Here is a 25,742-nt window from a genome sequence, read left to right as displayed (position 1 = left end):
CCTGCCGGACCCCACCAAGTGCTCCCAGCCAGCCCTCAGGTCGCCCTTCCTGCCCAGGGGGCACCGTCTCCCCAGCTCACCCAAGAGGAAGGCCAAGGAGCTTGCTGAGGCCTCGGAGCTGGGATTTGGACAGGTGCACAGCCTGTGTTCTCGGTCCCCATGGAGACGGGAGCGGCTCTTCTGCCCTGCCTGCCCGCCCTGGCCTTCCTCTGGGGGCCCCTCCCTCCCTCCACCCCCAGCTCCTCTTACAAGCGCCACACCTGCTCCGGCCGCCGGCCCCGGCCACCCACCCGGGTCTTCCGAGGCCGCTCTGGAAGGCCTGGGTTGGGCTCCGCACGCAGCCTCGCCTGCACGTCAGCCGCTCACACTTGACCCGGCACAGGCCTGCTTCTGCTCCCACCACTCCCGTGAGGCCCGCCGTCTGCTCCTGTCTCTTTGCTGTGTCCTACGCACATGCTACATGGATCATGTGATCTTTTGTCAGCTGTTTACTCTCCACCCACCCCACAGGACTGGGAGCATGGGCGGTGGGGTGCGTGTCAGTGTAAATTAACGCCACGGCTTGCCGGACTGACGGACTGACTGACTGACTGGGATGAAGGAAGGGAGGAAGCGGGCGGGAGAGGGGCCCTTCCAGTCCCACCCCTCCTGTCCCAGTAAGCTCAGCCACTGTTAGTGCTTACTACAGAGGCTTCTGGTGCCTCCTGTTTGGTTTTTTTTCCGGTACCAGGAATTGAACTCCTGACCTCGCGCTTGCCAGGCAGGCGCTGTGCCGCTGAGCTAAATCCCCAGCCCCTCTGGTGCCTTCTGGAAGGCAGGTAGCCCTCGTGCACACGCTGCCTTTGCCCATGATCCAGCTCTGTGGCGTAGGTAAATGCGCACACGCACACACATACGCGCACACAGACACACACAGGCACACACAGGCACACACAAGCACACATGCACATACAAGCATGCACAAGCACACAGGCACACACGTGCATGTGCACACGCAGCACACACACATGCACAAGCACACACACATGCACACATAGACACGCACACACGCATGCACACACAGACACGCACACACACATACACACACACACACATGCACACATGCACACACTCCTTCCCTGATGGACCCCAGACCACAGGCAAAGAAACTTCTCCCCGCTCTGTCGATTTGTTTAGCGAAATGAATTCCAAGCACCAAGGACAGCCCTGGCAGGGTGGGTCTGCCGCAGCGATGCCACCGTGGTCTGCCCGCCTGCATAGCAGCGCCTAGCGCCCACTCCTGCGTGAGCCAAGCCCAGAGGCGGCCCAGTCGCCCGCGCCTCCCAGGGAAGCCTGGGAGCCTCAGTCGTGCTCTGGGCCTGCAGGTCGGGACAGAGGAAGCCCCAGGGCAGTTCTCCCCCTCCCTGAGCCCTGCCTGAGCAAGATAGGACCAGGGAACGGTTCTGAGCGCTCATTAGCATTTGCACAAGCTGATCAATTATTTCTGCATCGCTCAGCGGCCCAAAAGCCTGCAGATTCAGCCAGCTTTTGAAGTCTTCTAGGAGAATCTAAGTGGTTGATTCCAATCTGCGCCTCCCCGGTGAGGTCCCGGTGGGACAGCTCTGCAGACATCTGGGAGTGAGAGGGCGCGGTAGCCAGGGACCAGGCGCCGGGAAGAATGGACCGACAGAGCCCTCCAAGCCCGGCAGTCTTGTTCCCCGTGCAGTGAGTGAGCCTGTGCTGTTTCCTCTGGGGTCCTGACAGCCGCTTGCCCAGAGCAAAGGCTGGGCCGGGCCTGCCCGCTGGGCTCCTGTTCCTGGGAGCAGGGAGGCTGGGCCGCTGCAACGGCCTTGATCTCTGCACACTTCCCTCTGTCTCGGGAGAGCACCACACCCCCTTCAGCAGACGCAGGAGTATAAAGAAGCGGGTTGATGTGGCATAGGGGGAGCCAGGAAGCTTACACATCAGCAGACACCCTGGGGAGGGCGGTGAGCTGGACCCTCCTGCCCCTGGCTGGACCCTCCATGCATCTCGTCTGCCTGGGAGGACAGATTTCAAGAGCAGACACCCCTAACGTGCTCACCTCGTCCGTGGGCTTGTACCACCCACCCAGAGGTTGTCACCACCTCCTCCCAACCAAAGCCAGCGCACATGAGGCCGGGCGGGCTCCAGAAGCACGGAAGGCTGGAGCCGCCGCGGCCCCTGGCTTGTCCTCGATGTGGCTGGTCAGGGCTGGTCAGTCTCACACACAGCCCGCTCCTACGCACGCCTCCCACGCTCCCTCCCTAGACCACGCGCCACTTGCTGCTAACTCGTACTACGCACTCAGGGACTCAGCATGTGAGGTACTGAACCTCTGCTCCCTGTCAGCCCATTCAACAGATGGGGAAAGCAAGACCGGAAGAAACGGCAGGATTTGCTGAGCCCCTCACAGCTGCTAACTGGCACAGCAGATTTGATCTAGTTTTCAGATACAAAGCCAGCGGCCCAAGACCACGTGTGTGTGGTCCTTATTCCCAGCTCCACCTGCCCATGCCCTCTCCTGCCCTCTCTCGGGGACCCAAGGTAGGGCCAGCTTTCCAACTTCCCTCCCCGAGGAGCCCTGAAACGTTCTGCTCATCTGGATTAAAAAAAAAAAAAAAAAACTTCAATCAAAGCACTAAAAAAAAAAAAAAAAAAACTTCAATCAAAGCACTCATCTTTGAGCAATTGATTTTACAGTAGCTCTTGCAGGACGCTCAAATATGAGGTCAATACAAATAAAATCATTTAAATTGCCCCGATATTAAATATTTCTGACCCCAAACAAGCAGAAAGCCTTTTAAGTGATGGCTACATTGATACAAGAGTCACAGTGACAGGTTTCAAAGATGAAAGTAACGGGTCAGAAAACAGAACAGTAGAAGAACACAGATGAAAGGCAAATAACCCCATTTGAAAATCCAAAGCTTTCATTTCTTGCTTGAAAAAAAAATTGCCAAAAGCACTGTTCTGCGTTTAAAAGATCCGGATGAAAGCGGTGCGCGTGGGGCACCTGTTAGACTTCTCCCGTAATTACTTGTCCCTCCCGGCACCAGGGCTGTGGCCTTAGTGGCTCAATGTCCCGGGCTGCCGCTCCCAGCGCTGGGTGAGCCCTCCCGGGAGTTACACCCAGAACTCGGGTGCCATGGGCACCGATGGGCACTGGCGCCGCCTGAGGCTCTGGTCTGGGTCAGAAACTCCTTGTCTTCGTGGTTAGAGCCCTGCCAAACACTCCCCAACCTCCCGGCAACCGAGCACAAGCTCTCCGTGAAACAGTGCGTCGGATCGAACATTTCTCCAACACCAGCAGGCATCTCATCTAGAGCAGGGCCCGGACACCGCCGCAGGGAACATCAGGCCCGTCAGACACTCCTGGCGCTCTCTCGAACTTGAGCAGCACACAAATTGCCACCTCGCCTTCTGCTTCCCTTCCCAGACTTCTTGTTTTCCTAGAAGTTTCTGTGGCTTCACCATGCATCAAGACATGCAGGGTCTTTACCTGCTTTACGTGTCACATGCAAATGTTGCGCTGACTGGTTTGCCCTGGAGCAAATTCCAGCCGCCGTCCCCGCCCCCCGTCACGCTGCCTGCCACTTCCCTGGGTGAACGATTCCTTCCAGGGACCAGTGGAGGAGAGAGACTGCCATACACCCCTTCCTTATGTGTGCCGCCTCGGTCCCACTCTGATCAGAACAGGTCCTCCTCTGCGTCGCTGCCTGACTTCAGCTCTTTGAACCCGAGAGCACAATATGTTTGTTGTTGATGGATGCTTACTTCCGGTTGTCCCCTGTTAGGAATGCTGGCAGCTTCTACACCCGGCTGCAGCACGGACATGCTCTTAGATGGTCCTAGAGCAGGTTGAACATTTTTAAAAATCACACCTGTGGAGAAGTCCATGAAATTTCACATGAATGGTGGAAATGATTTTAAGTGGCAAATCAAAGTGGTCAGTGATGTAAAGATGAGTGGAAATTATTAGAACACCAGGCTGGCCTGGTCGGAGGAGACAAAGACCGACTGTTCAGCTCACAGCACGAGGTATGACGTAGGGTCCAAGAGAATGCACTGGGGCGGGGATGGGGGTAGGGAAGATGAAGCATCCACAGGCCTAAGCAGTCACTAGGCAGGAGGGCTCAGAGAAGCCCCGGGGGCGGAGACCAGGGACCCGGTAGAGAAGGCAGTCACCCTGAGTCTCACACGAAGGGCGCCAATGCTTGGTCTTCGGTCTTCTTACCCCGCACAGAGGTAAGAAGAGATAACCAGATGCAGAGATAGCTGAAGCTGTGGGGTCCCCGCCCCTGACACCGGTCGTTTCTAATTAACTCAAAGGAGGAAATCTAAAAGTCCTCTGAAGTTCCAAGGAGCTGCGTCTGCTGATCCTTCCCTGCCTCGTTCCAAATAGGAAGATTCACTCCACCCTGCCCAAACTAACAGGCTTCTGGGCTCTCATCAGCTGGTACTAAACTCAGTTGTTACTTCACCGTGAAGCCCTAGCTGCCTGATTTATTAGGAACCACTCACAGGAGACTATGTGGAAAAATCTGACCAGTCGCGGGGTATCTGTCTATCTATCCATCTCAGTGTTTGTCTGCAATGGGACATTTTAGGGAGCGTTTGGCAGGCCTCTACCTCACTAACCTAAGAGGGTTCTGGAAATTCCCCAGGTACTTTAGTATCATGGAAGGTAGACAAATACATCTTGTATAGAACACATTCTCTACGTAGCCACTGGACCTCGGAAAAGCTACTTAGCTGTCAGTTTTCCTGTCTGTAAGATTCAAGTGATCAACAGACTACATGACTTCCAAGGCCGGAGAGTTATTTTAGATACTTCCTTTGTTGTCTTGACGAAACTAGAGTCAGGACAGAAATAGGCTGCAAAGACGGAAATTCTCCTCCAGTTTATACCGAGTGGGTCAGAGCCAAGCGGTTCATGGCTCTGCCTGCCTTGAAGGTCATCTTCACCTTTCCCTACCATTCCTGTGGCCCTACAAGACTTTTTTATTGTCACAGCCTGCTGCGTGCTTTGCCTCCCGAAATATGTAGGGTTCCTTTCTTTCTACATCACGAAGACTCATCTGTGGAAGTTTTGGCAATGACTAAGTGAGGTGGCTTTGCACATCGAGAGTACTATCCCAACTGCTGTACATGACTTTATTCTGATTAAGAAAAACTGCAATTCTTTCTCTTTTTTTTTTTTTGGAGACAGAGTCTCACTATGCAGTTCAGGTTGGACTCGAACTCACTTCATAGCCCAGGCTGTCCTCAAACTCGCAGCAATCTTCCTGCCTCAGCCTTTCAAGTGCTGGGATTACAGGAATGCGCCACCACCCCTGGCTATAACAATTGCAGTTTTCAAAGCCCTTTTTGACACCCAGGGTCTTGTCTGACTCCTGAGGACAACCTCATCTTCTAGAAAGTAACTTTGTGTAAAATATTCCTACCCATGTGTTCCTAATACACTTTAGCATGACATCTCATCAAATTCTTCCTGAGAGTTAAAAAGAAAATTCATTGCAACCTTATACAAAAGTTTACTCACCCTGGGAAAGAAATCTGGTGTGTCAGTGCAGCGTGAGTCCACTCGGGGATTAGAGCTGAAGTGGGCTTTAGTGCTCGTCTGTCCCACCCTCCCTGACCGTGAGCTCCTGTTCACAGGGACAAAATCTGCGTGTCCCCGGGGGCCTTGTTGGCTCTGCTCGGTATCTTCTCCTGGTCCCCTTGCACGAGCACTTTTTTCTTTCTTCCAAGCTGCCCTTTGCCCAGGAGAACCACTTTTCCCTTGTTAATGAACCAGCTGCAGAGTTTGTACTCTGGCTCCAGGCCTTCCTGGGTTCCGGGCCGGCTGTCACAGAACCTCCTGGTCCGCCCACCAGCCAGCAACTGCTGTCTCGTCTTCCTGCTAATTAATGTCCACATCTAATCAGACTGGCCTGTCCCTGAAGAGTGTAACTGAGTCACAGGTGCACGGCGTTGTCTTATGGAACCTCCCCGTCCCGCCCAGGCCGGAGTGCTTGGGGCTTACTCACCGCTGCGTGGTGATCGGCCCACCAGAGCAGGCCTGGGTCAAATCCCGCTCTCCACTTACAAAACCTCAGCTCCAGGACCTGTGGCCCTGCTCAGAGCTCTCAGGGAGAGGTGGGGACCCCGCAGTGGGGAAGAGCTGGGGCACTGCGGCCAGCCAGAAGCGCTCCCAACCAGGACTGCAGCTTCCCAAACTCAGGTTCTAAGACTAGAATAAGAGTAACAGGACCCACTCCCCAAAGTGTTGTGAAGATTCATCGATCTAATGTAATAATGTACGTAAAGTGCTCGGTCCCCGGTGAGAGCCTGTGAGAGTCACCGCCCAAACTTGGGGGCAGCAAAGCCCCTGATGGCACCCCAGAGTGACGTCACTGACAACCTCTGGGCTCAGAAGAGGTTCCGTGGCTCGCTGTGTTCTGCACAGCGCCAGAAGGAGCCGCAGCAAAACCGCGTCCCACCCCAGTCCTAAGGGGTCAGAGGCTAAGGACAGGGCCCGCGGAGGCCTCCGGCTGGAGAAGCACTGCTCTGTGGAATCGTAGCTCATCTGTCATGCTAAGTCTTCCATCACTCCCGAGATGGGCGATCCACAGACCCCAGCAGGACCCCCAGTGTGAATTCACCCCCCAGCCTGTGACAGTACCACGATGTCTGGTCAGCACACACCGGGCCGTTCCCACCACAGGAAGCGCAGGAGACTCCAGTCGGTAAATGCATCTCCGGTTCACGACAGCCCCGCCGACAGCCGCGGAGTGATAGAGCCACTGCCCAGCTCCACGGCGCACACCCGGCCGGCCGGCTTTACCCCAGTAAGGTTTGCGGACTTTGTAGTCCGGTTCCAGCATACTGGTTTCTCTGCCTCCTTGAACCTTGGTTCTGTCTCGCAGCGTTTGTCTGTCCAGCTGCTCTCGTTCCTGCGGAGGAATTTACCTGATCCCCCTCCACGCTGCCACCCAAGGTCAGCCTGCTGACTCTGGGAAGGTGGAGGCAAGAAGTGATCGCCATTAAACCCTGACTCACGTGCCTCTGGGCTTTCTTCTGATTACTCAGGCTCTGAGGGAAAATCACACCCCTTGGCCCGCTGAAGTCACAGCTTAGAAAGGACAGACTGCCGAAGAGAGAGCAGAGGGTTGGCTCTTCTCACCCCACCGAGGACGGGGTGTGGTGGACTCAGGATTTGGCTGGGGCCTGTGACCACAGGGAGGATTTTTGCTTCATCTTTAACGTAAAAACCACCGACTTCCAGCAAGGATTTCCCCAGCTGGCCCGCATGGCTCAGGCAGGGAGACTGGGAAGTGGGGTTGCCTCATTACCAGTGAAACCGACAGAAGAGAGAATGGGGGACCTCCAGGCCTGCCCCAGAAGGCTGGCCACAAAGCTTACACTGACAGCCCAGAGGCAGGAAGACGGGGCTCCGCGGGGACCCGCCGAGCACGTGGCCGCATCCCAGGGAAAACGTGGCCTGGAGGGTTCCGGTCAGTAACCACCAAGGCTCCTGCGCAAGCTGTTGGACAGACAGGACCCCTCCCGGCTCTTGAGCTCTGCGTGGTGGGGGCTCGGACAAGGCCTCTCGGGTGGAGCAAAGCCAGATTCGCTGGGGTCTGAAGTTGAGGCAGTTTGGGCAGATGGAGAGGAGACGCTCTTCCTAAGAAAAATTATACAAAATTGAGTGTCGAAGTATAGAAGCTGCCTTGCATGTGTGGGGCTAAAGGTTAAATTTAATTTGGTGCAGAGTGAATTATCTCTACCCAGACTCCACCTTGCCAAGGCTGTTCTGGATTCTAGATTTTTTTTAATTGATTCCCCCTCCTGCACAGAAACATGTTTCCGACGCTGAATGACTTTCCATCCTCCCCATCACCTTGGTGAAATACTTTTTTATTTGGAGATAGGGTCTTGCTGTGTAGCCCAGGCTGGCCTTGAACTCATGGTGATCCTCCTGCTTCAGGCTCCCAAGTGCTGAGATTATAGGCATGTGTCACTATGTCTGGCTTTTTATTTTTTAATTAAAAAACACCTCTGTCCTGGGGAATGTCTTTAAAGAAAAGGGAATTATTTCATATGTACAAATACAGAATCCAACCTTTTAAAACTTATTTGCTTTATTTTTCAGGTAGTATTTTACATGGTATATTGTCCAAAAGGTACAAAATGTTATAGTGATAAGTCTGAGTAACTTTCATAAACCTTTTTAATAAAATGTAGTTTCCTACTTAGAAAAGTAATTCATCCTTAATACAGAATTTGTAAAAGCAGTTGCATCCATTTACCTATAAAAGACTCCATTTTATTCAAAAGAAAGAACAAACTGTGATGGGGAAGGGGAAAGGAAGAAAGGGAAAAAGGAAGAAATACGTACACACAAGATAGTTAAGATAGTTACACACCTAGATTCTCTTAGATCATTAAAAAGAAGTTTTGTGCTAATATCACATAGACAAGATGTTACATCTATATCTTCTGCTCTGAATAACTACTAGGAAGACAGCAATGCACAATGTATCAATTATGTAACTGTCCTACTAACCGGTTTTGAAACTCAGTTGCATTGTTATATCTTTTTTTTTCTGGTTTTTTTTTTTTTAATTTTAAAGAATAAAAGAAGGATAACATAATAATAGGGGGGACTTAGCAAATTACAGACAAAATGGTAGGAAATTATCAATGGTTATCGTTTTACATATTATTATCTACAAAATAGTTTCTCAGGAAAACAAATAGACAAATAATAGTGAGTTAGAGACAAAAGAGGTAGGAGATTATCAAGAGTTGTTGTACTATACTTTGGTATCTTCAAAGTGGCTTCTAAAGAAAATAAATAGAGCTATACATGAGTGACCTATTGAAAAAATCATTAACTAGTCTCAATGGTTGTTGTAGGAAACACATAATAATAAACATACATCCATTTATGAAATAGGATAGGAACATTACAAACTTTACACAGTTATGGATAGATTAGTAGGAAAATATCAGTGGCTGCTGTAATACGTGGTGGTATCTTCAAAGTGGTTTCTCAGGAAGACAGAGATATGCAAGAAGGATCTAATAAGTAGTTACAGCCTAAGGGTTGTCAAAAATAGCTTATTACCTCCTCACAAGTTGTATCTTTTTTTCTCTTTAAAAAAAGAATCTGTAAAAGCAAAAGTGCAGAAAGAATCACGTGTGACCCTGCTACCTGAACCTGCAGCGTGAGCTCCTTCTAAACCCTTCCCTCCGATGTGAGAGGTGCAGGTGGAGATGGGTCCTTTCTACTTTTTATCTTCCTCACGCTTCACGCTTAACTCCTTACACCTAACATCTAACAACGTGCCAATCTTTTCAGCAGTTGGTGGGAAATAACTTCCACAACGAGGCACAGTAGGATTGGGCGGGGGGCGGATTACAAGCTTTTGAGATTCAGGGAAGCCTTGGACCAACCCAGCGATCTAAGGTCTAAGCTAAAGATGATGAGCAGTTGTCAGCCCAACTAGGACTCTGTCCTCTCAGGAATGGCTGCCGCGCAGAGACAAACTGTACAATGATCGGATGCTGCTATCCATTAGTCATGTCTGTCATGGCCTTGGGCGTAGGCAGGGGCAGTCTGAGTGCCACACACATCCTAGTGATGGAGGGGACAGAAAATGGAGATGTATCCTAGAGTCAGTGCTCCAAAAGTGTGACTCAGCTGAAGGAACCGTTCAGCCAAACAGAAATGTGTGGCCGTTCAGCCTTCACTGTGCAGAGACTGAGAAAGGGAAGTCACAGCAGTCCCCAGGGGTCCAGCCACAGTCCCTCATCTGAACGCCTCCTGGTCCCACGGAAGCACCGCCAGGGCAGAGTCCTCTCGCTGCTTTCCGCATGCCCCGCCAAGCCGCCCTGTCCCAGCTGCGACCTTTCCAAACGTGCGGAGTGTAATCGCACACTTGGGCCTCAGAGACGTCAGGCAGCACACTCGGCCTTTCCAGCATCTGCTGAGAACCTGCTCTGCCCTTTGTATCTGCAGATGAAAAAGAGACCCAAGCCCTTCACTCGAGGGGCTCATGACATGCGGAAGAGGGAGCGCACATCCATAAATAACTATAATTAAATGACAAATTACGGAACTCTTAAAGTTATAAATTTAAAATATAATTAAATCATCATCATTATTTAAATTAGAAATAATAAGAGCAGCTGAGTGTCAGGCACAGAGCTCTGCGTTTTCCTTGCATGCTGGTTTTCATATCACCTTTACACCAAGCGTGAGGGTCACAAAGCACTCGTCTCCATTTTGCAATTAAAGGAGTGGGGCCTGGGACATGTGAGCCATGCACGGGTCAGTGGAGACACCAGCGAGGCGGAGGAGGCGGTCCCAAGCCGGGCGTGATGGGGGAAAGGACGGGTCTGTGGTAACTCTGTCCCACGGCCGCCACCTGCCCGCCAGCAATGGCAGAGGGGAGCTGGCAGCACCGCAGTCAGAAGGAAGTCACGCGCCCCAGGGTTCCCCCAGGTCGGGGGATCAGAGCAGGGAAGGTGGCAGGGCCCGGGTCCCTGTATTTCCTCTGTTCCTTCTTCTGGAGTGGGCTTCCTGTCCCCAGAGAGAGGCAGAGGGACCTGTCAGGGAATCAGGAAATGCTTTGTCTAAAAATACAGCCTCTGTGGAAGGAAAACAGTCATTAGAGGGCGTGAGGAGCCCCCATGGTGAAGAAAACAAGCAGTGAGACCCACAGGGGGCCGGTGGGTGTGAGAAGCCCGTCCCCACCCACTTCCTGCGCCGCTCATGAGGGACACAGGCAAAACCGGAGCCAGCTCTCAGGGAGGGGTCCAGAGCCGGGGTCTGGGCTGCAGCAGGGAGGTGGGCGGGAAGAAGCCGTCCCCGCTCCTGTCCCCGCTCCTATCCCCGCTCCTATTTCTCTGGTGCCAGCGGGTCCAGCAAGGGGTTTGGTCTGTATTTCCTGTGAACTTGCTGCACGGCAGGCACAGCCAGGGCTTCAGGGGCGCCATGTACGGAAATCCTTCCAACAACAAGAGGAGAGGGAGCCGAGGGGCCGGGCAGCATGTCCTAGGTCACACTGCCGGGAGGGACAAAGCCAGGTCCGCCCCAGGCCCCCGACCTGCACCGAGTGCAGTGACCCGGGCCACCTCAGGACGATCTCACTGCCCAGCCCTGGACAGGTTGGGCTGTCAGCTCCGACTCTCGCGGCAGGCCACGGTGGTTTCCCACCCTTTATCTTGTGTGGAGGCAAAGCCGGTAAAGGGAACACGCCACGACTTTTGTTTATGACTCACGGTCAGCAGGGTCTGGTCACAGCCACACCGGACACAGCTGGGAAGGTGCGCGCTTGGATGGGAGGGTCACAGCTCAGCCACGTGACCCACAGTCCCCTCCGTGGGTTGTGAAGGAAATGGCCGTTCTCCATGTCCCGGGGCTGGAGCAGAGGAAGAGACACAGTGCTTGGGTACCGGCCGCTGAGGAGCCCATCCTCTGTGCCTGGAGCACAGCTGCGACCTTTCCAAAGGTGCGGAGTGTAATCGCACACGTGGGCCTCGCCGACCTCGGGCCGCACGCTCAGCCTTCCCAGCATCTGCTGAGAACCTCTCTGCCCTTTGTATCTGCAGGTGAAAAAGAGACCCAAGCCCTTCACTCGCAGCCCTAACATGCGGAAGAGGGTGGAGCCAGGCCTCTCCTCCGGCAGCTGGGTGAACTGAGGCTGACGCAGTGATCCGGGGTCAGTCCTTCGCACTGTGGGCCTTGCGCACGGGGTGCGTTGTAAGCGACAGGGATACTATGCACAGGAGTTTGCAGAAGCCCTGCATGCCCAGGCCAGCCCCGTGACCTCTGGGCAAGCTTCGCAGCCTCCTGTGCCTCGTTTCCTCCCCTGTGACGCACGGCTGAGGCTTCCTTCCAGGAAGGGTGATGGTCAGAACCGAAGGGCGGCGCAGGTCTGCGGCTCCCTCCGAGCACTGGAAAACGTTCTATGCGCCGCAGTCGGCAGTGCGCGGGGACGTTTGCGGGGTCGCTGTTTGCGGGGCTCACCCGGCTCGGCCTTGCTGTTTCCCTTGAGCTGCTTGAGCTCCTGTGCCAGGGCTCTTGCTGCCCTTTGCGACAATCGGCTCATCCTAGCCGGCCCACGTGCCTCGTTTGCGAGCAGCCCGTCTCAGAACCCGCCAGGCCTGCAGCGTGGCGGCGTCACACGGGCCCCGTGACGGGCTGCCCACCCCCGCTCCAGCCTTCAGGCGCTGGGTGTGCAGCCTAGGAGCCTTTCTTCCAGGGAGGACGCTGCTCTCTCTGGGTTGAGTCTTCGGGAAGGGGGCGGTAGATACCCGCTCCTGAGCCGGTGTGAGCCTCCATAAGCCTAAGAGAAGGGAAGGAAGGAAGCCAGGGAGGGGACGGCCTTACCTGAGGGCTGGAGCCCGCTGTGACCCGGGGGAGGGACTGGAAGGGCTGAGAGAGAAAAGGCGGGCGGGGCTCACTTTTGTTCAGAGGGCAGGAGACTGAGCACAGGGGCAAAGGAAAAGGACTGAGTTCACCCTGCCGGCCCCAGAGACTCAGAGATGATGGGGTAAAAGAAGAGATGCCAGTGTTTTCTGCTTGCCTTCATTTAGGGAACTGCCCGGCTGAGCAGTGATGGAATTTCGCAGCAGCTAGCGTAAAAGGCCTGATCGCCCTCCCAGGAGCAGGCCTCCGGGCTCGGTTCTTGCTGTGTCACTGACCCTAGAGCCTGGAGGACTGGCCTCATTCTTATGGAAACTTTGAGCCCCATGCAGGCGTCTCTAAGTTCCTCCACGAGGTGATCTACCTTCCTGTCCGGTTCATTCAACCTCCTCCAGCTAGAGGGGTCTGCACCCACAGTCCCCCCTCGTTGCCAGAGCTCAGCATGCCCCAAGCATCACTCATAACTCCACCACCACTTGCTGTGCCTCCAAGCATATATAGCTCACATTACTGAAGCTGAGATCCAAGCACTTCAAAGCTCTTTTTCATTTAATCCATTAACTACCCTATTGTGGAAGTATTACTGCAACTTAGTCCCATTTTACAGATGAGAAACTGAGGATGGAGAAGTCATGCAAATTGCCCAAGGTCATTTTGGTCAGAGTCACTTCCCGGCAGCCTTGCCAGCAGCTTTCTTTTCAGGCCCTGACCCACCTTACCCTGCAAGAATCTCAGCAAACTGGTTTTATAACATTCACAGGACCATAGCTCAGCAGCCAGACCAAGCATGGTTCTGAGTTTTTAGTTGCATTTCCCGGTGCTGAGATGAAATACCCAATACCCCAAGTTAAAGGGGAAGAGGTTTATTTGGCTGACGGTTTGTAGAGGTTTCAGTCCATGGTTGGCTGGCTCCAAGGCAGGGTGGCCTGGCAGAGAGGCATCGCAGAGGAGAAAGAGTTCATGGCTAAGCAGGGCAGGCAGAAGACAGTAAGCAGCAAGTCCAAGTGACCTTAGCAGGTTTTTTCCTGCCCCTTTTATAGTCTGTCTAGGCTACTGGGCTTAGGGTAGGTGCCAGACCAATTAGTGGGCTGATCTAGTAACCACCCACCCTTAAGCCCACATCACGCACTGTAGATCCAGCCACCTCTGAAAAAGCCCCACCTATGACCTCATGAGGCTTTAGGGGACATCTAGACAGAAGCCATTACAGTGAGAAAATGTTCATCAGACTACAGAGTGAAGGTAACTTGCACAAACACGAAAGGGACACTGTCAGCAAAGATCCATTAAGCACTAATAGTACGACTTATATTCTGATGGTCTCTGAACCCTAGAACTGAAGCCAGGGGCCATGGGACATTCAGATACTTGATGAATTCCCACTTTCCAGCTTGTGAGACCAGCCTTCCAGGGCTGATCTTCAGCCTCTTAGCAGCTTCTTTGCTTATTATTGCTTGGCAAACAATGTGATTTATGCGTGAGACGCACACATTAAGATGCAGTGTAGTTATTCCAACTGTCATAACGACTAAATTGAATTGAATAGCAATCCACTGATAACTCAAGCTCTGCAGGGGAAAAAAATTCAGCCTGAAAATAACCAGTTCAATAGTACTGTAGAGACATCGCTGGAAACAGCTGTGGAAACGGGAGGAGAGGCGATGTCACGGCTGTCATTCCTGAGGCACGGTTGTGGGGTTCTGTGCGGAGAGGAAGGCCACTGGGATGTGAAGCTAATTTGCCCAAACAGAATTCCTAATAAATACCTTTGATTGTTCCTTTTGTCTCTATCTTTTACTAAAGACAGGCAATTAACAGCGCTTGCAATATTACAAGCAAATGAAATTGGGTCTCTGTCCAGCCTGCCTACAAAAGGCTTCTGCAGCAATAAAAATAATCAATTGCATTCTTCTGTTTCTTCTAGGTCTGTGTGATTACCTTAATAATGTCAGTGCAGACTGTAATATGCGGGGAGAAAAAAAATAAATAGTGCTTGTATGAGGCATGACATTCCAGACCACAGAAATGTCATCTTTTCCTACAGAATTGTTTTGTTACAGAGGAATGTGGCTCAGACAATTATAGTCCTGAGGTCTAGTGCCGGATTCATCTTGGGTAGAGAGGCCTCTGTTCTATGTCCTGGGTGGGCTTTATGTGTTTTCCCTTCTGTGTGTTTGCTCTCCAGTGCTGAGACTGGGAAAGTACAACAGTTAGGACACGAGCGCCGACATTAAACACTCTTAGTCTTCATTTGCTTCTGTATGAAAGGAGACACACAGGCGGGCGGGTTCTGAGCATCTGAGTTCCGGAGGTCCAGAGCACGAGGCAGCACATGATGCTTGTGTGATGCATGCTGGTATGTAGTCAGCACAAATCAACTGCTGCTTGAAAATTAAGATCGTGCCCGCATGGTGGCGCAAGCCTGTAATCCCAGCACTTGGGAGGCTGAGGCAGGAAGATCGTTGCAAGTTCAAGACCAGCCTGGCTACAAAGTGAGCTCAAGGCCAGCCTGAAATGCATAGAGAGACCCTGTCTCCTGAGACCGTGTCTTTCACCTCTAATATCCACCATCTTGTTAACCCAGCAAAATCTTATTGCTCTTTGAGGTGACCTCCAATTCTGCTTTGTCTGAGAAGGCTTCCCAAGATCACACCAACTGCACGTGACCTGGCTCCCAGAACTCCCGGAACAAGATTTTAGTTGGCCTCCCAAGAACTTAGGATTCGTGGCTTATTACAGTTGGTTCTCTCCTCACAAGGGATTTCAGAGCTGCCCGGTTAGATCACAGATTTCTTGGGGACAGGTCCAGTGTATTTGAATCCTGATGATCTCCACAGTTCCTGATTAAGAGCAGGACACACCACAAGATTCTCGATAAGTAGGCACAGGTTGATCAGCTAGGACACTGTCCAGTCCTGGTAGAAACTGACAGATGCTCAAGAGTTACAAGGCCCCCCAGCTGCCCCCGAGAGCCCAAGCGCCATCCCTGTGGCTCTCCACAGAATTCACTGTCTCTGAAGAGATGTGTTCCGAGTCGCTAAAACCTTCCCCAACAACCTCCCGCCTCATGGTGCGGGGATAACGAAATGCCCTCAGGGACAGGGTGCCAATAGCTCTCAAATTTTATCTTTTTTTAAAAACATGTAAATATTCATTACCAATTTTTATTAAGCAGAGTCCCTGAAACAGTTTATATAAGTACCATATTATTCACTACAATTGCTCTTTTACATTTAAACTTTTCTTTAAAAAACACAAATCTAGATCATATCATTCTTACAGTGAACCCCCAAAACTCAAGGGGTTACATTCCTAGACCTCCAGTGAATTGTGAAAAAAATGTGAATTTCAGGCGTGGTCAGAAAAATGCCTACAAATGATCTTTTTTTAGTTTAAACTCTTAATATGTCATATCTCCTACAGTTATATAACTTAATTTAATACTGTATTGACAAAGCCTTAGAAGGTGCAGGGCGATTTGGTGGCATCTTAGGGATCTCGGGGCTTTTTTGTTGTTTTTTTTCCGGGCTTTAAGAAGAACAAAACTAAGGACACTGAGATTACCACGGGGGAATGTTGGTGCATCTGCCGGGTGTGGGTGATAGGACAGCAGCCAGTCAATAGCAAGGAGAACTAAATAACACTCTGGGGTTGGCTACTTGCAAACCTTCCACCAAAAAGACACAACCTCAGAGGATACTTATGGTGCCCACAAAGTTGCAGTTTCCCTGAACGATTATTACAAAATTTAAACTGAACATACAATTTTTAACAAACTTAAAGATACACAAATATCCTTCGCAGGGTCAGGAATATAGCTTAGTGGCACAAGCACCTGCCTGGCAAGTGCAAGGGCCTGAGTTCAACTCCCAGTACCAAAAAAGAAAATAATCCTTTGCAATCGCACTTGTAAAAATGTTTATCTCACAGACTGACCTGCACATATATGAGAAGAGCTATGAACAATATTCACTGTTGGGTTCGCTACATATGTAGCAAAAGACTAGAAACAATTTACATGTTTGTTAACAAGGCGCTGGGGAAATAAAACCCGGTGCATCCATGTAGAAGAGCAGTAGGCAGCCTTCCAAAGAACACCCACATGGACTCATGTAGAATCATGCCCAAGGTACAATAAGGTACACCATTCACATGTTCCAAATCATAAAACGTACAAAGTGATGTATGGTGAAAAGTCTCCCTCTTAGCCTTGTCCCCGGCCTAGGTCTCCGCCCTGGAGGCAGTGGATCGGATTCTTCTGCCCTTTCAGAGCCGGTCCAGGCACTGCTGCGTTCTCTTTTAAAATAATCGCAAGGCAATGAACTGGGCTGTCGCTGTCTTCCAGGCTCCCGGGATCCTCCACGGCTGGCTCAGGCCCCCACACGGGGCCAGTACATGTGCAGAGAGGTGGCAAAGCTCCCTTGGGCACGGAGAGTTACCTGACCCCTCAGCCTCACCACTGCCTCTGTAAAGTGGGCGACTAATCCCCCTCTTGGGCTGTTGTAAGGACTAAAAGCAGACCCGGAAAAGCGCCCTGGTCTCTTAGCTGCCACCACCCTGAGGTTATCAGGAGCAGCTTCCTGCTCACTCGGTCCCAGCGAATGGAAAACTCTGCAGAGCTGATGATTAACCAAGTCCTTCGCCCTAGGTCTGAGGACTTTTGAAATAGCTTGGGGGCAGGGAGTGCTGGGATTGAATCCGGCTGTGCCCTTTGCACTGTTACGTCCTTAGCATTTTTTTTTTCTTCTTGAGACAAGGTCTCACTAATTTGCTAAGTTGCTCAGGCTTGGTTTAAACTTACCATCCTCCTGCCCCAGCCTCCCAGAGTGCTGGGATTACAGCATGCGCCATGACACCCAGTTCAGGAAACCGCTTTGGAGTCCTGACTCTGCACCGCTGGGGCCTCGTGAAGCGACCCTCTTCTCACCCGAGCTCTGCACAGATTAAATGGTTCTTCCTGAGACCCAGGCCCTGGCGGCTACGCACACCCCTGCCTCCTGCACAGGCATCAGGGAGCCTCTCACTCAGGCAGCACTGGCTGGGGGAATCCGGATGGTGGGTGGAGTTCCTCTCTGCACACTTTTACATGACACTTGGATGAGACAAAATTCCTCAAAGCCAGCAAACTTAAGTTCTCCAAAATTAGCACATATATTCAGTGATCTTGAGTTCACTTTTATCCTTACTGGAATTAAACCTGTCACACTGAGCAAGAGGTGCGGCACCCCTTCTGCCAAACCCCAGTTTACCGACATCAAAAGGATTGAGAAATGACCATTAGTAACCAGTGCAGGGCTATAAAGCGGTGGATGGGCAGAGCTAGTCTAGGACCCTTCCAACGCAGGGAGCTCAGAGCCGATATTAGCAAAAGAGCAACTGTCACGTTAACCCTGCCGTTTTCAGAGCCACTTCCAGGATCCAGGAGGTGGAAGGGGATTTGGTACTCAGCAGAGGTTTCCCAGGAGCAATACCCCTCCCTCCCTCTCTCTCTCTTTCTCTCTCTCTCTTTCACACACACACACATACACACACACACACACACACACATACACACACCTTCAGCATTTGGACTCCATTCTGCAAAACAAGCCACAGAGAGAAAAGAGAATGGGTTCTTTATCTATTTTTTAAATAAATTTGAGGAGTTAGAGAGCACAGCTGCCTCTGATAATGGTATTGAATAAAAATATCTCTTAGCAAGCTGAAGTTGTCCTAAATCAATTTTTAATGAGTCTGCTTTTTTCTTACTTAGTATTCGTAATTTAATAACTCTGTGAGAATTGCTATTGAAACAAGAAAACCGAACATTTTCTAATTTGTTCTCTGGAAGATTTATCTGTTCATCAACTGTCTTCATCCTCACTGTACTTAAAGGGGGCGTTTAAAGTGACATTCCCAATGACTCTAGATCACCTTTGAGTTCCATTGTCTTTTCAAACTGATGTCTGAGGTGACTCTCTTCTTGAAAGCAGAGCTGTTTCAGACAGGGGTGTAGCTCAGTGGCACAGCGCCTGCCTGGTACGCACAAGGTCCTGGGTTCAACTCCCAGTATTGGGGGAAAAAAAAAAAAGAAATCTTGAGGGGAATTTTGGGAGACTCTCCCTTGGAGTTCACAAGCGTCAGTCAATGAACACTGAGGAGCTGTGTGCCCCCGGCTGGGTGCTGGTACGGGATGCACACAGGTGCCCCTTTGTGTCAGTTCCCTTTTGTCCCCCACTGTCCCCTCTCACTGTTTGATCCCAACTACATCTGTGGCGGCACCTTGAGCTCCAGGACCTAAAACCTTCCCAGGCACCAGCCGCGGAGATCCCTGACATCAGTCCCTGCCTCAGAGAAGCCAGAGGCGCTGCCACGGGTGATGCCCTACTTGGTGTGAGCAAAGCTCTCCAGGATGACCCGTTGTGTTTATGTAACAGACGCTCACATGTATTTACCTCGGGCCAGGCCTGGTGCCGGGGAGGGCTTTACCGATATTAATTATTTACCTTCACAGTAATTTACCTTGATGCGTACTATTCTCATCCCTTTGCACTGGTGGGGAAACTGAGGCACGGGGCCAGGCTGTAATTCCCCCAAGTTGCCGCAGCCAGTCAGTGTCAGTACCAGGTTCTGAGCCCAGGTACTGTCTCTCTGTAGGGCTTAGACTCCAACCACTGGGCAACACTGCCCCCAATTCAGAGGCAGCTGATTAAGACCGTCTGCGAAAGGAGAGTGCCAGGGACACGCTGAGGTAGGACTTGGGCACTCCAGCACACACAGCAGGCAGGAGCGAGGAGCCCACGGGGAGGAGGGGTTACCAGCCGTGGTTCTGGGGGGCTTGAGCTGGCTCCAAGAACCCAGCCAGGCCAAGCAGCAAGAGGCAGAGGAGGAAGACAGCCGAGAGGGCAAAGTGTGGGCAGGACAGTGCGGTGCGGCACCCGCACGCCGGGGAAGACCTTGCCACCCCTGCTGCACAGGCCATGACAGCGGAGAGGTCCCACAGCCAGCCAGGCGCTCAGGGACAAGTGGGACAGGCACAGGCCAGCTCGGCCAGCACCCCTTCCTCCAGAGCCACTGGGCCACCTGCCGTGGACCGCATGAAAACTTGCACGCCGAGGCCCACGTAGCAGACGTCGGAGGGCATCGACATTGTACGGATGGGCACACTGGCACCCAGGGGTGTGCCATAGCACAAGCCTCTCCCCTTACCTCCACAATCGATTCATCCAGGGAACCAGCTCCCACACGGCTTCCTAGAAGTGGGTGCCAGTGAGCGCTTTAACCCCGCATAAACTTCTTCCCTCTGCCCGGGCACCCTGCCGCCTCTCCTGCTGCTGCTCTTGCACTGCTCTCGTTTGGCTGGTGTTTCCTCCTCCCTCTCCCTCCGCTCCACCTGGACAGGGCTCACCCAGAGCATTGCTGGCAGCGCCCAGGCCGAGCATGGCGTGAGCAGCTGCCCTGGTTTTCCTGGGACTCGGGGTTTCCAGTGTGCAGGACTTGGGATACCAAATCAGGTCGGCCCCACGCAAACCGGGATGGCTGGTCACCCGGGTCAGCACCTCTCTGATTGCCTCTGCTTCCTGCCAGCCAGCGAGTATCCCTCCTCTACCGGAGACACGGCTCCTCAAGACAAGGTCCCCACCGGGCAGACAGTGTGGCTGGCAGGACCAGGTGTGCAGCCGATGTTCGTGGCCTGCACAGCACACACTGCGAGGCACAGAATCAAAGCAACCTCGGTAGACAACAGCTCTCGGGTCCCAGCAGACGGACAGGACAGGCAACACGTCCGAGGGCACCCGAGCAGGAGCACATGGGCCCAGCCTGTGGTCTGGAAAACCTGCGCCTCGGCCCGCGGGAGCCAAAGAAGTTTCATTTGCCCGCGTTGGGTCGGGGGAACCCGGCACGGACGCAGAGCTCCAGCTAGGGAGCCGGACACCGAACCAGGGGTCAGGCCCAGAGCGGGGGACACATGCACAGGGACTGTGGAGCCAGGCCCGCCGTGTGGTCCCTTCTGTGGGCATCTTGCTGCAATGAGGACACTGAGGATGCTTCCCGTCTCTCTCTAGCGCTGCCCCGACCTCAGGGAAAGATCTTCACCTGACGCCCAGAAGCCCCACGCTGGACTCGTGCTCAGACCCTCACGGCTGCTCTGGTGTCCATAGGTGCTGAGTTCGGAGCCCTGTGACCGCTTGGTCCCTAGAGTCGGAGCCCTGGGTTCGAGCTCTGGCTGTACCATTTGGAGGCAAAGCGATCCTCAGTAGGTGAACGACCTCCCCTCGCAGGATTCGCTCCCCCCAGGTGTGAAGGAAGCTCGCGCCTGTCCCTCACGGGCTCGGGTGCTGAGGAGCAGGAGGCACGTGCTCAGGAAACCAAAGCTATTATTTTTAGTAGTGGTAACAGCACGGTTTTCGTGGGGCCCCTGAAACAGGGCCACCGAGGGGGGTGCGCCGGCAGGTTTCCGAGGCAAAAGGCAGCCCCTCAACAAACGCTTCCAGGCGGCTCAGCCCCGCAAACTGACCGCGTTTCTGTCTCCCGGATCTCAGCCCCATTACACTAGCTCCTACCTGACAGTCTTGCTCTAGAACAGTAAGCCTCAACAAGCCGACTAATTATAGCGCTTCCCGGGCACACACCGCCAGTCAGCAGCCGCTTTCTCGGGAGCTGGGACTGAAATAAATGGGCAGTTAGCGGGTTTTATAGGATTTTCTTCCCCGCTGCCCTCCAGTGCCTCTGACGCATCACCTGGATCACACAGCTGCTCTGAGGACATCGAGCCGAGTGCTGTGGGGGCCCGTGGCTGCACCACGGAGTCCTGTTGCCCTAGCCGGGGCCCTGGGCAGCTTGCTCCCCTCTTCCGGTCCCAGTTTCCTGGCAGGTAAAGTAAGGCGACAAGGTGACTCAATTCCTAAGGCTCCTTCTAGCTCAGGAGCTCGGCGGTTCGTGTCCACAGTGCAAGCGGCAGCTGAATTACACATGGCCGTATGCCTCCCTCTCCTCGTCCCTGCCATTCACCAAGAGCTACTTATGAAGGCCTTTGGGCCCTGGGTGTCCCGCCAGGTGTGTGGAAGGGCCCCTCTTGTGCCCGCACTGTCTCTGCAGCCGGTAGGAACGCCCTCACCCTCAGAGTTAGGCTCCCTGGAGATGCGTAGGCCCAAGCCCTATCTTGTCTATCTCTGCCAGGAATCCTTGGCAGGGGCCTCTCTGACCCATCCCTTGTCTAAACTGTGTCAGAGAAACAAAGCTCAGGTTTGGGTCTTCACCATAAAGGGTCCAGTCTTGGGGTAAAATGACAGCACACAGGAGCAAGTGTCCTCCCCTCGCAGATTCCTTTTCAAGGTACCTGAGGGTTCCTCCCCGAGGGCTGCACCTCTGTGCACTCTCACAACCCAGGGATGATTCCCTGGGGAGAGAAACAAGACATAGGGGTCCCAGTTGTATCGTTTGCGAGAAGAACTTCACCTTCATGTCTGGTTTTGTCACCTGCAAAATGTATACGATACTGACGGCTCCCTGGTAAAGCCGTTTGGGACCAAAGGCACTGTAAACTGCCAAAGTCACACCTGGGCTTCTCTTGGCCTTCTATTTTAGAACACCAGGTAGACAATAATATCTGCCCCTTACAGACACAGATAACATCTCTGTTAGCTATAGGGATGGTTACCTCTGTAATAGAATCTGAACACCACTCAACACTGTCACCTCTCCAAAACTATCTTCCCTCCGGCCTGAAATTCAGCTGTTTAGGATTCAAGGAGGCAGGCGGCAAGGGTTACAAGCTTCTCGCATTCAGCAGCACTGTGTTAAGTAGCTTTTTCAGCGATGACCTACTAATACTAGGAAGAAAAATTACACTCTCTGGGCCCCTAATGTGCCCCAGGTGCTTTGTGATACTAAATTCTTTTTTTAATCCAAAACTGATCTGAGACAAGGGCTACGGTTCAATGCATCTTTAAAACCGAAAGAATGAGTCTCGAGCAGTTTAGGAAACTCCTGTCAAAGGGCCGCAGGAGTGACGGAGTGGGGACGTAACCCCAAGTAGGTGGGGAGGGGGCAGGTGCAGGGTGACCAGAGAGGGACTTGAAGGGCAGCGGACTGCTGCCAGCGGCCCACGGCACGCTTAACTTCTGGCCCTGTCCCCCCCTCAAAGACCCTAGAGGTTTCTGCCAGAAAAGAAGTAAAGAACATTGGTGCTGTTCGTTTTCTGAAATCCCGTGTCCCCTCCAGCTAACCTGGAAATATTATTCAGGGGCCCTTGAATGCCCCCGTGGTGGCTGAGTGGGCGGGCGGGCATCACAAATACTTGGCCCTGGGAGCCTGCGGGAGCCAGCTGCTCACCGGATAATCACCCCATCTCCTCACCTTGGGAGGGAGTCAGCGCCCCTCTCCAGATCTGGCCCATCACGCTAGCAACACTTGTATTTTTAGAAAGTGTTTATCCCCGATAATCTCACGACCTCTAACTGCCACTCTGCAGATGACGATAAATGACACAGCGTGAAATATGGAGACACGCTCCTTCTCTCACCCAATCTCGGTGACCCCAGGTGGGCGTGGGCGAAGCCCCTGTGCGTCCTGAGCAGCACCAAAGGGGGGTGGCGGCACAGGTGTGAGCCGTGGCCCGGTTCTGACGATCGGCTGGCTGCCGACCGACCGGCTGTTAGGGGCAGGAGAAACGCACACAGTTATCCAGGGCCCAGAGCTAGGGCGCGAGGATTACAGTCTCACCGGGGAAGCCGGCCCAGCTCACCTGCTCTGGAAGGGGAACCCAGGGACCAGGGGAAGGAATGGAGTTTGCAGGGGCTTCTGGATTGGAGCCTGGAAGTCATTCTCAAATTTATGTAACATCTGAGGGCAAAGTAACAAAAGCACTCTTGAAGGACAGGTGCAAAGAGCCCCCTCCTGACTTCAGCTCTGACAGCCACGCCACCACCGGAGGACAGACGTCCTGCCCACACCACCCTGCCTGGCTGCAAAGAACACCCGAAGCTCGCAGGGCAGAAACGGGCGCCTCAGGAAGTCATCAGTGCTGCTGAGCAGAAGGGAGATGTGACAGTGTCTTTGTCCCAGAGTCCCCCAAGCCCAGGGCTTCCACAAGACATCCAGAGTTCTAACCCTTGCTCTAAGGAGCTCTAACATCGTGGGCAGGTCACTCCACGCCAAGCCTCAGTTTCCCGGCTTGGAAAGTGGGACTAATAACACGACGGTGGCTGTGAAGTTGGAGAGGCAAAATGACATAAAGGTGCCTGGCAGACTTCCTGCTGCAGTGAGTTGACACTGTCCTGTCTGCCCCCACCCGTTCCCAACACCAGGGCGCTTGTGACAGACTCCTAAGTGGTGTCGCTGCTCAATACCAGGGCCGGGGCCAGCAGGACAGGGTTTGCTAAGGCAGGGAGCAGGCGCAGCGAGCCAGGCCTCTGGGGAACCTGCCGTTCGTTCCGCATGCTACACCGGCTGCGGATGTCAGCCTTGGAGCGCTAAGACAGCGCAGGGCTGCTGATCCAGGGACAGCTCAGTGGTGCCAGAAGTGCCACCTGCCACGTGAGTCACATCGATCCTTCCGGGCTGCCACGGACCTGGGGGTGGGGAGGCCTCCGCCTGCACTTTCACAGGCGGCCCGGAGCTGGGGCCTGCCCTGAAGCTGCAGCTCTGACCCAGTTGGACACCTTGACGCGGTCCCAGCAAGCAACAGAGCGTTCATTGTTCAGCCTGCCCTGGCACAGAGAGGCTCGGTCTTGGCCAAGTGCAGAGGCACCACCCCCTCTGGCAGCAGGGCGCGGTGCCCCAGCCCTTCCCCTAGAAGCACGCTGCCCTCCGCACGCTGACCTGCAGCCACTTGGAATCTCAGCCCCGGAAAGATCCTCGGGCCCATCCGCTCCCTTTGTGCAGGGCAGGTCGCAGAGGTCGGCCGTGCGTGAAGCCTACCCAGTGCTCTCTGCTAGGACCCTGGAGACTACACGCGCTTTATTATTACAGCTGGAATAGATCAAGGTTACCACATGAGATTGCTGTTATACATAGGGAGCTATGATAGAAACATACTCTCATCACTTTCCTCTTGCTATGCGGCAGGTCTGTGCTAAGCATTCCCCAATTTTGGGGAGGTCCTGGGGGGTGACTTTGGTTTTGGTTTTGGTTTTTTGAGACAGGGTCTTGCTATGTAGCCCAGGCTGGACTTGAAATCACTACAAAGCCCAGGCTGGCCTCAAACTCTCCTTGATTCTCCTGCCTCAGCCTCTCCCAGGAGCGCCATCCCATTCTTAAACTCTCCTCCGACAAACATATTAGGTAGCAGCGACATCATTTCCTCCCATTTCGTAGAGAAGGACAATCCAGAAAGGCTGGCTTATTGCCGAAGACCACAGTCCATAAAACCCAGATTCCCCCTCAGGGTGGCCTGGCCTCAGTCCTGTTCTCTCGGCTGCCACCGTCCAGTGATAAAGTTCTAAGAAACCAAATCTAGGGCCTTGGAAATCTGCTCTGCCCCACACATGTGGCTCCATCCTAACGTCACGGGTGCCTGAAGTTCATTTGTGTGTTCCCTTATTTTAGAGGCTTGTTTTCTCCTTGAATGCAAGCAGAACGGGGCGGCGGTCCCCAAGGGGATGCTGGAGCGGGAGGTGCCCCAGGCAGACGAGCAGTGCACGTCACAGTCTGCATTCCCCTGGTGACCCTCTCAGCTCTGCGTCTCTTCCATCCCTCCCACCACCCAGAGCTTTCACACTGTCAAAGAAAGAGAGCTGACTTCATAACCAAGCTCATAACAAGGGTGCTTCCCACACGCCCGCCCACGTCATCATCAGAGCGAAAGCACCCATTGCCACATCAGGGCTTTCTTAGCAAAATACACTTGGCAGGAGGAGGCCGCTGGGAGGAGTTCCCTCCACCGCCACACCCTGCCCACTCTGCCCTCACCCAGCCCGCCCGTGTCAGCTGGCTTGGCCCGGCATCTGCTACTGTGGATCTATCCTATCGCTGTCCAACTTTAGTTCCACTAAAATTATGTCACAAAACTGGGGCACCTCAGAGAACCGAAGTAAACAGACCAGCAATAAAGTTTCCATATATGCTTGACCCACATTTGAGCCCGGCCCGAAAGGCATACATTAGACTTTATGGTTTGCAATTTATACCAACTGATAGACAGACAGACAGGTGATAGATGGATACATGGATGCATACATACATACATAGGGCCACACATAAAAAGCTGAGTAGAAGCATTCCGGTTCCCTGGAAGGATGCTTCCGGCGCACAGGGAGCTGTGGGCGGGGAGCGCCAGCCTTCGGGCTGGTTAGCTTTCTGCCTGCCGGCTCCCGGAGGGTGGGCCCCCAGCGCACGGGGAGCC

General features: G+C 53.2%; 2 protein-coding genes and 2 long non-coding RNA genes across 13 annotated transcripts in view; 1 reads left to right on the top strand and 3 right to left on the bottom strand.

The window, feature by feature from the left end:
• Nucleotides 1-520, bottom strand: part of LOC106149600 (translation initiation factor IF-2-like) — a 90,290-nt gene extending 89,770 nt beyond the window's left edge. For 5 of the 7 annotated variants that reach the window (XR_001235895.1, XR_001235896.1, XR_001235898.1 and 2 more), the window contains exon 1: nucleotides 81-233. The gene's annotated coding sequence lies outside the window, so the exon portion shown is untranslated. Of the gene's footprint in view, nucleotides 1-80; nucleotides 234-260 lie in introns of those variants that run through there. The other 2 variants (XR_001235892.1, XR_001235893.1) reach the window with 2 other exon arrangements.
• The window catches only part of Lipc (lipase, hepatic), a 114,581-nt gene that overhangs the window by 27,731 nt on the left and 61,108 nt on the right, over nucleotides 1-25,742 (top strand). The gene's annotated exons all lie outside the window — the stretch shown is intronic.
• LOC106149602 lies at nucleotides 9,088-23,042 on the bottom strand. Of its 2 annotated transcripts, none has more exons than XR_001235906.1 (3): nucleotides 22,923-23,042; nucleotides 20,962-21,265; nucleotides 9,088-11,411 (listed from the first exon to the last, which is right to left on the bottom strand). It is a non-coding gene; the product is annotated as an uncharacterized LOC106149602 (long non-coding RNA). The 2 variants fall into 2 exon arrangements; XR_001235905.1 differs by lacking the exon at nucleotides 22,923-23,042 and having other exon boundaries at nucleotides 20,962-21,064; nucleotides 21,140-21,993.
• On the bottom strand, nucleotides 11,885-13,289 carry LOC106149601. Its single transcript, XR_001235904.1, has 2 exons — nucleotides 12,457-13,289; nucleotides 11,885-12,338 (listed from the first exon to the last, which is right to left on the bottom strand). It is a non-coding gene; the product is annotated as an uncharacterized LOC106149601 (long non-coding RNA).

The sequence above is a fragment of the Chinchilla lanigera genome, unplaced genomic scaffold, assembly GCF_000276665.1.
Source record: "Chinchilla lanigera isolate Chin_1 unplaced genomic scaffold, ChiLan1.0 scaffold00049, whole genome shotgun sequence".
Lineage (NCBI taxonomy): Eukaryota > Metazoa > Chordata > Mammalia > Rodentia > Chinchillidae > Chinchilla > Chinchilla lanigera.
Note: the sequence above shows the minus strand (reverse complement) of the source record. Positions and strands in the feature narration are given on the sequence as shown.